General features: G+C 36.2%; 2 long non-coding RNA genes across 2 annotated transcripts; both read right to left on the minus strand.

The window, feature by feature from the left end:
• Positions 1-3,041: 3,041 nt before the first annotated feature.
• Positions 3,042-6,126, minus strand: LOC124376390. The gene is made up of 3 exons (XR_006923832.1): positions 5,760-6,126; positions 3,874-4,085; positions 3,042-3,495 (listed from the first exon to the last, which is right to left on the minus strand). It is a non-coding gene; the product is annotated as an uncharacterized LOC124376390 (long non-coding RNA).
• A 108-nt stretch (positions 6,127-6,234) lies between these two features.
• On the minus strand, positions 6,235-6,707 carry LOC124375725. Its single transcript, XR_006923722.1, has 3 exons — positions 6,659-6,707; positions 6,405-6,540; positions 6,235-6,292 (listed from the first exon to the last, which is right to left on the minus strand). It is a non-coding gene; the product is annotated as an uncharacterized LOC124375725 (long non-coding RNA).
• Between the last annotated feature and the right edge of the window lie 3,498 nt (positions 6,708-10,205).

Genomic DNA, 10,205 nt, shown 5'->3' on the forward strand with positions numbered 1-10,205 from the left:
AGCACACAAACACTGTAAACAATATCATAATATAGCACACAAACACTGTAAACAATATTATAATATAGCACAAACACTGTAAACAATATCATAATATAGCACACAAACACTGTAAACAATATCATAATATAGCACACAAACACTGTAAACAATATCATAATATAGCACACAAACACTGTAAACAATATTATAATATAGCACACAAACACTGTAAACAATATCATAATATAGCACACAAACACTGTAAACAATATCATAATATAGCACACAAACACTGTAAACAATATCATAATATAGCACACAAACACTGTAAACAATATTATAATATAGCACACAAACACTGTAAACAATATCATAATATAGCACACAAACACTGTAAACAATATCATAATATAGCACACAAACACTGTAAACAATATTATAATATAGCACACAAACACTGTAAACAATATCATAATATAGCACACAAACACTGTAAACAATATCATAATATAGCACACAAACACTGTAAACAATATTATAATATAGCACACAAACACTGTAAACAATATCATAATATAGCACACAAACACTGTAAACAATATTATAATATAGCACACAAACACTGTAAACAATATTATAATATAGCACAAACACTGTAAACAATATCATAATATAGCACACAAACACTGTAAACAATATTATAATATAGCACACAAACACTGTAAACAATATCATAATATAGCACACAAACACTGTAAACAATATTATAATATAGCACACAAACACTGTAAACAATATTATAATATAGCACACAAACACTGTAAACAATATTATAATATAGCACACAAACACTGTAAACAATATTATAATATAGCACACAAACACTGTAAACAATATTATAATATAGCACACAAACACTGTAAACAATATCATAATATAGCACACAAACACTGTAAACAATATTATAATATAGCACACAAACACTGTAAACAATATTATAATATAGCACACAAACACTGTAAACAATATAATAATGTAGATAAAACACTGTCAAAAATAATAATGTAGATACAAACACTGTAAAAAAGTAAAAAGAAAGAAGAAAAAGCATGAGCCAGGGTAAAAAAAGTTTGGTCAGAAAAAGATGTAGATAACCCTTAAAATAAAAATAATTCTGCATGAAATATTTTTTTTTAAACCATTAAAACTTTTTTATATCTTTAAAATAAAATATAAAAATTATATTCAAAGAATTATTTAAAAAACGTTTAAGCACAAATAATTACTGTTATTTAAAAAAAAACTGTAAATCCAAAATATAAACTAACTAATTGTAAACATAAACAGATTTTACTGTGAGAATCAGCTTTAAAACCATTTCTACACAATATGCATTACAAAATATACAATAAACACATTCAAATGAAACATTGAAACACCACCTGGGATACTGCTCATCCACTCATCCACTCATCCACTCATTCATCATCCACTCATCCACTCATCCACTCATCCACTCATTCATCATCCACTCATCCACTCATCCACTCATTCATCATCCACTCATCCACTCATCCACTCATCCACTCATTCATCATCCACTCATCCACTCATCCACTCATTCATCATCCACTCATCCACTCATCCACTTATCCACTCATTCATCATCCACTTATCCACTCATTCATCATCCACTCATCCACTCATCCACTCATTCATCATCCACTCATCCACTCATCCATCATCCACTTATCCATCATTCACTCATCCACTCATCCACTCATCCACTTATCCACCATCCACTCATCCACTCATCCATCATCCACTCATCCATCATCCACTCATCCACTCATCCACTCATCCACTCATCCACTCATTCATCATCCACTCATCCACTCATCCACTCATTCATCATCCACTCATCCACTCATCCACTCATCCACTCATTCATCATCCACTCATCCACTCATCCACTCATTCATCATCCACTCATCCACTCATCCACTCATCCACTCATTCATCATCCACTCATCCACTCATCCACTCATTCATCATCCACTCATCCACTCATCCACTTATCCACTCATTCATCATCCACTTATCCACTCATTCATCATCCACTCATCCACTCATCCACTCATTCATCATCCACTCATCCACTCATCCATCATCCACTTATCCATCATTCACTCATCCACTCATCCACTCATCCACTTATCCACCATCCACTCATCCACTCATCCATATCCACTCATCCACTCATCCATCATTCACTCGTCCACTCATCCACTCATCCACTCATTCATCATCCACTCATCCACTCATCCATCATCCACTCATCCACTCATCCACTCATTCACTCATTCATCATCCACTCATTTATCATCCACTCATCCACTCATTCATCATCCACTCATCCACTCATCCACTCATTCATCATCCACTCATCCACTCATCCACTCATCCACTCATTCATCATCCACTCATCCACTCATCCACTCATTCATTATCCACTCATCCACTTATCCACTCATTCATCATCCACTCATCCACTCATTCATCATCCACTCATCCACTCATCCATCATCAACTCATTCATCATCCACTCATCCACTCAACATGGAATAATTTATTCAAACATATTAGAACACACTTTAACTGTGTATTTAAGAGAAGACAATGCAAGAAGCTTTCTATTCTAATCTCTCCATTCAAAGTCTGCAATGTTTTTAATCATTGGTATTAACAGACTGCTTTTTTTTAGATTCTTTCTTCTCCATCTTGGTCCGGATTTATCTTAAAAAGGCACCCATGAAGACTGAAATGCACCGTGCTATAGTGCTACAAAAAATTTGAATAAGAATTTTGTGTATGAGAATGTTTTTTATATTACTTTTTCTTTGCTGAAAATATTGTCTGGAAAATTTTTCATCCAGACACTGGGTTCAGCGTTTTGAGTTAATTTGTCATTTTCATAGTGTTGGGTTCTGTGTAGCCCATGCTGGGTTAAGTGTATCTAACAGTAGAAATGATACTTCTCACAAAGTTTTCTGCCTGCTGGGTCAAATCACTGGGTCATTCTACTTATTATACTGCTGCTAGACGTGTAAAAAAAATGCACCGTTTTATTTTCAATACTTTTGATGTTCTCCTCAATTTTACCTGGCGGTAATTGATTTGGTTGCCAAGTTATACAGCAATAGGTTTCACTCTTATCTTGGAAGGTGGGTTTTCTCCCTGACTTGAGCTGGATGTTTGTTCTCTTCAGCTATAGTGAGATTTTCCCCCGTTTCATGTGGTCAACTCTGCAGCTGCTTGGTAAGAGAGTCATAACTTCTACACAACAACAACTTGACCTTCAACAACATCTCTGAATGAATGAAGATACGCTGATGCAATCTTCTTGGAAATTTCACTAAGATGTTTACTCCAGGGTATCTCAAAATTGAAAGTTGTTGTCCCTTGAGCTTGAGGTGGATAACAGAGAGTTGAAATGATCTGCACTGTATTTACCTGGAGAGAGCACAAAAAGTCAAATAGTTCATTCAATTTGAGCATTCCCTGCTAGAACATTTTCAAGATCACAGCATATTAATCCATTAAAGCTTCAGATATACTCAATGTGGCTCTTCTGCCCAAAAATCTCTATTGTTTAATTAGTAATGAAAGGAATCATTAGAATATCGAATGTTTTTTTAATCACACATGAACAGTTCGTTTTGCTTGAGCTCTGAAAAGCAGGTCATGAATATCACTGGCCTCGTTCTTCTCAGCTGGATAGAAGAGACATGATAGAAATTACGCTTGCGATTAATCACTATGCAAAGCTAACATCATTCAAATGATCTATTATGTTGTATAATATTTCACTGTTTACGTACATTTACTTACAATTAAATATACTTTCATCCGTGCAAAAAATAATTCTTGCTTCAATAGGCCTCAGGGTGTTAACACGATCTGGCTCCTCGAGATATTTCAGATCTTCCAGGGTTTCCACACCTAAGGTCTGGAGAGTCTCCAACACCAGGTCTTTTGAATTTTTATTTTTGGTAGCACAAATCCGATGAAGTCAGCAAGATCACTGTTTACATCATCCATTACTAAGAAAAAGGGGTCAGACTTGTAATTCAGTGTTCACATAACATTCTTCAGAACTAGTGTATTCTTCATTTCTTAGCTTCAGAAGCAGAAATTTCACTGTTAGCTTTCAACACTTTTAGCCTGAAATATATTTTGGTGTGTCTTCATCTTTGTGAGTGGATGAGGGCTTCTATTTTGACAACTATAAAACAAAATATTTAGGGCACAATGTTTGACATGACAGTTAACCAAAACCAAAAACTAATTTTTCAGCCACTTTGCCATCCTGAAGTATAAAGTCAAAGTTCTGCACGGTCTACTACAAGTATCATTATATTAACCAGTGCTCATAGTCACAACTACACAATATCTACAATGCTATGTTTAAGAGAAATGACTCTAGTTCCACAGAGAAGATAAGCACTCAATGGATTGTGTCGGATCTCAGAACCTCTCTCTGAGCCGAAAAACATCACGGGTGGGATATCCGCTGTAGTTAATTCCCTATGTAACACACTTAATTATTATAGAATAAAATAAAATAGACCTTAAAAAAACAATGAAGAATCTCTTATTACAGTCACATTACAAAGAGCTTGTAGAAGGTGGTCACTCAATCACAAGCAAGATGATCAAGCACACAGAGTTTCTTCACATTCTCATATTTATACCCCGATGCCACTTTGCATTTCTTTGATGTATTTTCTCATTTTTTTAAAAACTTTCCTTTCTCGCCAAATTCCCCTTATTTCTTTAGATCTTCTTTCCCTTCTATATGTTTGATTTCCCCTTATCTCCTGACCTTGGTTCTCCCCCCTCCCTAAGACTCAATATTTGGGCTTCCTGTTTCTCTCAGTACCTTTATTTTTGGCCTGGTTCTGTTATAATAAAAATAATTGCTTTCATATAAAACCTTCTCTTCCTTCGGTTGTTGCCTTGAGAGAAAATATTTATTATCTTGTTCCTTCTTTGATTTTACCACCTCATTTTACCATGTCTAGTTCTTGTGATGTTGACCTATACACCTTCTCTTTATTGATTCTTTTTACCCAGTTTCTTCTCGCAGATGTTCCGGGTCAGCTCTTAACCGAGGTTGCACAATTCATTGAGCATCTATCTACCCCAACTGTTCCAGACAACCCCTTCCCGCTTCCTCGCACTGTTCAACGTACTTTTACACATGATATGGGCACACAGACTTCGCCAGACCTCCCTGCTGTTGTCCACCAGGAGTCGCAGACAGATTCTGACAACCTTTGTGCACCTGCATCAACTCTTCCCTGTTTCTCTTCACATTGCACATCTTCTCCCTATCCTGCCTACTGGTTTCCTACTGATAATTCACCAACCTCCCACATTCTATCTTCCACTGCTAATTATTCTCCTGTGTGTTATTCTACCATACCTCCTCCTGAGTCTGACCTTGATTGCTCTCCCATGTCTTCTCCAGTTTCTAAGGCCCACGAGGTCTTTTCCCCAAATAAATTTACTTAATCTGCCTCATACGTGGTTGTTTTATTTTTATCGACACATCCACAGCATGGGTCAGACCCTATCCTACCTTAAAAGTTGGTATCAGTGTATCAGTTTAATTTCTACTTGGAGTAAATAGGTTACTTGAGTTTGATTAAAATATAGGCAAAATCAGTTATTCATATTACGGCGGGGATACACACAGCCTGTGTTTGGCTTACCCGGGAGTGCCTGGGTGGCTTGCCGGTGGACACTCTTCGAGGAGGGTGCCCCTGCACCTTGCAGTTGTAGCACCGCTCTCGCTGAGACAGAGCGGCACAGCAGTGTCTTTCAGCAGTTTCTTCCCCCTGTGACAAGAGTATTTAGCTGCGCCTGTATGCCTTTCCCTCTGTCGTGCTGCTCCCGGGAGTTCTGGAAAGAGTTTGCCAAGATGGAGTCCGCCTCCTCCTTCAAAAGTGAAGCATTCACATTGTCATGTGAACGCAATATATAGGATATATAAGGAGTATAGGGTATATAAGGAGGAATGCAAGGAAGCAATGATGCATCTTCCTGGTCACTTTCATTGCCAGAAGAAGGATCTAAACAGCTCCTACATTTGCCGGACAAACACACACAGAGTGCTTCCTGAACAACAGAAGCTGTTGCTGGTTTCACTCCATGTGCTTTTAAGCTTCCTGTTCGTGACGTCACCCCGCCGGTGCTTTCCATTAGACAGAGGCGTTCCCAAAGTGTTACGCCGCAGCTCGAATTCCTAAAAGGGAACTGCAGTTGGTGATGGCAGTAGTCCAGTCAGGTTGGCCTAAACAAATCGGAAGTGTGCTGCCTGTATTAAGGAAGTACTGGACCTCCAGGGAAGAACTTACCCTCTCAGAAGGATTGTTGTTCAAAAATACAAGACTTGTAGTGCCTCAAAGCCTGCGAACAGAAACGCTGGAGAAAATCCATGAAGCTCATTTGGGAGTGGTGAAGTGCAAAGATTCACTTCTAGGTGTGGTGGGTCTGGGCAGGAAAACACGTGGAGTTGAGGTGCTGGGAGTTTTAGATTCAACCTACGTATTTATTACCTACGTATAACAAGTGAATTTTCTTTCCGCTCTTGCAGCTGAGACTACTTTACATGAATGTTCTTTACTGTTTCATCATGGCCTCCAGCTCCAACTCCACTGTGTGCAACTCGAACGAGTCCTCACCTGTGCTCAAAGGCATACACACAACCCACATAGTGCTTATAATGGCGAATAGAGTTAAGATAAACTGTGGGAGGCAATGAATGTAATTAACACTAGAGGTATTTGGGTTAACGAGCTACAGGCACAAGTCAGGAAGACAAAAAACAATTGATCAGGATTATTTAAGGAGGAAAAAAGATAAAAAAAAACTCTGTAAAGTTGAAAGTTTGAAAACGGCAAAACAAAATACTAACACAGAACTCGCGGCAAACAAGTCAAACAGAAGGTCATTACTTCTACCACTTCCGGGCCCCTGAGCAAGGTCCTTAAGCCCATAGCTGATCAGTTTTATGGATAAGATTAATTTAAGTCGCTCTGTAAAAGGGCATCAGCCAGTGCTTGAATTATGTCAAGTCTTATGTTGTGTAACTCATATATTTTTTTACTAAAATAATCTTGGGGACCCCATAAGTCTATTTCTTACTTGTCATGGGGGTCCCTAATTCCTTATGGAGGCTAAATGCTGTAAATGTAAAAGTACTTGACTATGGTGGAGCAGGAAAAATAGCTCTCCAGATCTTAAATTCTTCAGGTCACAGCGTAAACAACGTTTCTTGTCTCTTTCTTTTTTTTAATTTAACCACAATATAACATGGTCTTGTTACAGAAACCCTTTTTAATGCTCACCTGTTTTGGGAATTTCGGATTTTGGATCTTCATCTTGTCTGCTCAAGTTTTATCTCACTGGGCTCATTTCACCCTGAAAACAAAGTTTATTGTTTAGTGCATGATGAATTCAAACAAAATTAGATTTATTAATAAGGAATAAAAAAATATTATTTCAATAATGTTTTTAAATTCATTAGTTATATTATTATATTATATTATGTTATGTTATGTTATGTTATGTTATGTTATGTTATGTTATGTTATATTATATTATGTTATGTTATGTTATGTTATGTTATATTATATTATATTATATTATATTATATTATATTATATTATATTATTTAACACCCATATTCTGCCGCGCAGGAGAAACACACACATTTTTTTGCCATTATTTACAATTAAGTAACAGATGCTTTGACCCAAACCGCACATTTCTAATAAACATTTAAAAAAGATAATAGATAATAATCGGATCAGTACAGAGGCTCTGATAGAAAGTCATTCTTATCAATTTGAGTTTTGTGGTAGAACTGATACTGATCTTGAATAAACTCGTTCCAGACTGCAGATTTTGTGGGTAATATTGATTCGTCTTTTAGACTCCCGATCTTTGGAGCACAGTGTGAACACAAACCGGGCAGATCAGTAGCCACAGTAAAACAAATCGCAGAACAATAAGCATTTTGTCTGATCTGATCTGATCTGATAGGGTCCGATCTTATATTTCACCATTAATCGGTTGCAGAGTGAAAACAAGCTACCTGCGCGCGCCTCTAAATATAAATCCCGTTTATTAGTGAACACGTGAATTTCTGGAGGGGATTGTGAGCTGTGTGTGATTTCATTCAGTCGTGATGCACATTTTGCGTGCGCCATCACTGCTTTCCAGCAGGCTTTTAATAGTAATAAATACTGTATCCGTCCCTTCAGACTGGCAGGAGCTGTTGTCTGTGTTTAAGGTTGTGACTCGGAAAACCACGTGACTAACTTTTAATTTCGAAAATATCGATTGCATTGTGTAGAGTTTCTTAAACGATAAAATTCCAACCTGTGACGTAACGTGGACGCTGCAGAACCTTCCTGCAAGCTGCACCTTTTTCCTTGCGTCATTACGCAAAACAGGCGTTCGCTTTGTCCCCCATGTGATGATGTGTAAGATTTATCTCAGGTTTATTCGAGTTAATAAGTTAATATTATTCATATTTGAGTTAATATTCAATTCAACCTTCATTCAATAATTTGCACGTGCACTTTACTGCAGTTATGTTTTATTTCTCTTTACATTTTTTTTTACTATACTATCATTTTGCAATAGATTTTATTTATTACTATAATTTTAATAATACTATCATTTGTATTCTACTATAATATTTGACCACAGCGACCGCAACCTAATGCGCCATTATCATTCATCAGTTTTTCTCAGCTGTTTTGGAGCAGTTTCTCGAATCATCCTGAATATTTGCAATAGAAATGCATTTCAAAACAATGTGTACAAACAGCACAATACACTGGATTTCCTGCAAAAGCCTGAACTTTTTTTTAAATCCTCAGTTCATCTCTCAAAAGTAAGTTTTTGTGTCAGTGAACATCTCATTCCCATCAGAATGAAAAGTCCTTTCGTCATTGTTCACAAATATGATCATCAACATGTTTATTGACGCTGTGAGTCTGAACAGTTTCTGGATTTCTTGATATAAACTATGTTTTGGATCACAGCGACTGAAAATGCACAAAATGTGACTTCCTTCTGTTTGTTATCTGAATTTCAGCACAAATGTATTAATTTGATTGGATATTTGACTCTGATTGTATGAGACTGAACAGGATTCACACTTTTACTGTACAAGTGTTTATTTGTTTCTTAGTTTTTCATCCATTTGCAGAATGTAGAATTCTGAGTTTTGCTCTGACTGTATTCAGTCTCCAACTGAAGCTTCACCAGATTCACCTTTGACCTGTTTTAGAGAACTGATTGATGATTGGTTGATCTGATGTCGTTCACTCGCCTTCATTATTGACCTTCAACATTCATCTGCACAATTCATCAATTCAACACATTTACAAAAGAAATTAATAGAAATTTTAAATAAAAGATTCTGACAACTGGTTTAATCATTTTGCATTCGATGACGTACACAATGAACTGATGCTGAGATGTTTTGAGGGTTAAAACTATTCAGGTGAAACCAGTAGAATATATTTTAATCAACATGAAATAAACAACTGATAATGTAGAAAACAGCAGACACTCGTACACAATCCATTAAATAATGTACAAAAGCGTTCACAATTTAATCAAAGCAACAAGAATCGATCTTATGATGAGCACAAATGACTCAATGATGTGGAGAACAAGTCGTTTTGAGAATTTTATTTCTGATCTGAGAAACGCTACAAAGCAACTGAGAAAAACTGGTAGATATCAATAGCTTTTATTCATTCAAGAAAACAAGATAGAGAGAGAGTTTGGAACTTAATAATATTAGACTTTAACATTGTTTTTGACTCTTTATATATATATAATATTTACTACAAGTCAAAAGATATTCATGATCAATTAAATAAATGTAAACACCACCGATCAGATAGATAGATAAATAAATAAATAAATAAATAAATAAATACATAAATAAATAAATATTGATGCATTGTCACAATAGATATTAACAGATTTTGATTGCTCGCGGTGATTTGACAGTAGATCTGTAGAAACTGCGCATGATCTTTAGAATTACAGTGCGCGCGCTCTCCCACGGGCACGAGCTGAAACTCTGCGGTGAAATAAAACAGAAAAAGAAAATGTTGAAGCAGACATGT

This window comes from Silurus meridionalis, chromosome 22 (assembly GCF_014805685.1).
Source record: "Silurus meridionalis isolate SWU-2019-XX chromosome 22, ASM1480568v1, whole genome shotgun sequence".
Taxonomy (NCBI): domain Eukaryota; kingdom Metazoa; phylum Chordata; class Actinopteri; order Siluriformes; family Siluridae; genus Silurus; species Silurus meridionalis.